Source organism: Olea europaea, unplaced genomic scaffold (genome assembly GCF_002742605.1).
Source record: "Olea europaea var. sylvestris unplaced genomic scaffold, O_europaea_v1 scaffold1004, whole genome shotgun sequence".
In the NCBI taxonomy this organism is placed as follows: Eukaryota; Viridiplantae; Streptophyta; class Magnoliopsida; order Lamiales; family Oleaceae; genus Olea; species Olea europaea.
The window spans coordinates 477,446-480,201 of record NW_019227357.1 but is presented as its reverse complement, the minus strand read 5'-3'; the positions used below and the strand labels follow the sequence as shown (position 1 = coordinate 480,201).

At 36.3% G+C, this 2,756-nt stretch overlaps 1 long non-coding RNA gene across 1 annotated transcript; it reads right to left on the bottom strand.

The window, feature by feature from the left end:
* On the bottom strand, positions 1-2,354 carry LOC111372497. The gene is made up of 3 exons (XR_002698781.1): positions 1,940-2,354; positions 1,773-1,822; positions 1-184 (listed from the first exon to the last, which is right to left on the bottom strand). It is a non-coding gene; the product is annotated as an uncharacterized LOC111372497 (long non-coding RNA).
* Between the last annotated feature and the right edge of the window lie 402 nt (positions 2,355-2,756).

Here is a 2,756-nt window from a genome sequence, read left to right as displayed (position 1 = left end):
TACACTAAAACATTAAATGTGATACAACATTAAATAAGAAATTTCTTTTGATAAATGAGTACACTTGAATTATACATCCACTACAATAAGAAATTATCCATAAACCCAACATTTGGAGATAGAAGGCTTCAATGCACGACTATGTCACCACACTTACAAGCAAGGACTACATCTTCAAACCAACCTACATTGCATAACATTAAATAAAATTAGATGTGCTCAAGAGTAAAACAATATCACACATATGCAATACGCCAATACTCATTCTTAATTATCAGAATAAACCAAACCAAATTTCTTAACTATGCAATACTCTTATAGTAATTAAATGAAAAGAAAGTGTTGGATAAAAGAAGGAAAAATAGAAGAGGAAGAGTTAGAAGTACAACCCGTTTGTATTAGACACGTTACACATTGATACTAAACACATGCATTGAAGAGTTTGCACGAACATTTGAAATAAAAATTAACCAAGATTGGTTGAAGGATTTGCTTAGTCAATATGAGCATGATCCTAACAATCCTTGAATCTTCTCACTGAGGTGCCAACATTTAGAATCATCTTGATCCATGGTAAATAGTTTCATGCAGAAACATTTTGATTGTTGTTCAGGAAACTAAAATATGAAAATATTATATACATTCATGGTCAGAAACATATAACTGTCATATGATTAATAAGGCAAAAGGAAAGTAAAAAAAGGATAGCATCCCGTAGTAACCTCAACGTCATTAATCTTTTTACGATGCTACATTTATCCCGTAACTTCATAATTATCGCCCACCAGATAGTAAGGACGCTGCAACAGAGGAACAATTGCCCTCTGAAATGTTAGAATCAACAAAACCTTCAGCATGTGCAAATGTTAGGCCTCCTGCAGAAAAACGAAGAGAGGATATATCCGGCAGCGCTGCGGAGCCTTCTAAGTAGAGCAGTATTTGCCGCATATTCGGCCTAGCGACAGACTCGGAATGAGAGCATAGTAATCCAAGTTTTAAAACCAGTTCCACCTCTTCTTTTACATAATCATAGCCCAATTTTGGATCAATAGCCTGTAAAATTACTCCTCGAGTCCAGTGGGAAAACACCCAGTCCACCAAAACTATCTCTTCCGTTGGTGCTCGTGGCTCTATTGGCCTTCTGCCACAGCCAACTTCAAGTAGAAAGGCTCCGAAGGCATATACATCAGAGAAGTACACAACTCAGTATGCTACTCTAACACTTAGACTTGAACTAGATTGAAATAGTATATGCTTCAGAAGATAGATCACTATTCCCAGACACTTTAAACTCCATTTTGGATTGAAAAGGTTTGACATCTTAGCCCATTTGGCTCATGTTTATAAATTATTTATAAACACTCAAACCACTTCTTATATAGACATTTCGAGGACCCACTTATCCACCATTCATTTGCATCTATTTATAATTAAAACCATTTTTAAAGACTTCCCAAACATGCTTTTAATATAATTACTTTTGAGAGATTGTCCTCAAGCTGAGGAATGCCCCTTCATGGTTTCATTTGGCTTTGACATTTGAAGAGAAGTTTCACAGCTCGAACTAGGTTTAACTTAATTTCTCAAGACTGAAAGCATAATACATATTGGATTCAATATAACAAAATTAGCAAACATGTGAACATCAAAATCAAATAAAGCAACGGAAAAACCAAATCAGTTTCAATGGGATCAGCCAGGTTGAGTTGTTTATATCAATTATTTTCTCTCTATAAGGACATGGATAACTGACACTAGCTATTAGCACTCACCTATTTTGCGATGATGGATATGCTCGCTCTTCATACTTGTATACCAAAATCTGAAGTGATCCATTTAGACAATTAAGCAGTAAATATTTAAGAACTAAATATTTACTTTTAATAGTAAAAAATAACAATAATCAGTAAAAAAAAAAAAAATAGAGAAGAAAAATTACCTGCGATACCATCTTTCTTATCATTGTCTTCATCATCGGAGTCCTCAGCATCATCTTCGTGTTCCTCATCCTCCCTCACATCTTCCACCACAGGCTCATCCATTTGTCCATTAACAATCATAAACAGATTGAGATTCAAAACACAGAATACATATATTAAAAGATGGAAAAATCTTAAACGAGAGTCGAAAAGGAGTTCGCCTAGAGCTTCAAAGGCTCCCTCCACCGAAATCGAAGTCCTCGTCGACGAGGATGTTGATGACAAAGTCAACGATTGCCTGGTTGACGTCCTAGAATCGATGCCCAGTGACCTCTTGCACCACCGAGCTCACCAATGGGAAAGATGGAAGTGAATGGAAGGGTAGAGATGAGAGAAGATGGAGGCGGAGATGAGAGATGGACAAATTAGGGCTAATGATTTGATTTTGAGGAGTTTCGAGTTATTCTTTTGTTGTGTGGGATCTTTTTAACAACGTTCAAGGTGTGTTGCAGAAATAGACCTTTAGCAACATTCTCTACGTAAGTTGCAAAAAAGTCACTTTTCGCAACGTTCAGGCGCACGTTGCGAAAAGTGACATTTCACAACGATCATTGAACGTTGCTAAAAGTGACTTTCGCAACGTTCGTCTTAACGTTGCGAAAAGTCACTTTTAGCAACGTTCATTGAACGTTACTAAAATGTTTTTTCGGCAACGTTCAATGAACGTTGCTAAAAGGAACGTTGCCAAAAGTGACTTTTCGCAACATGCATTTAAAAACTGTTGCCAAAACTTAATTTTTAACACCAATGGCAACATTCACCTATGAGAACGTTGCT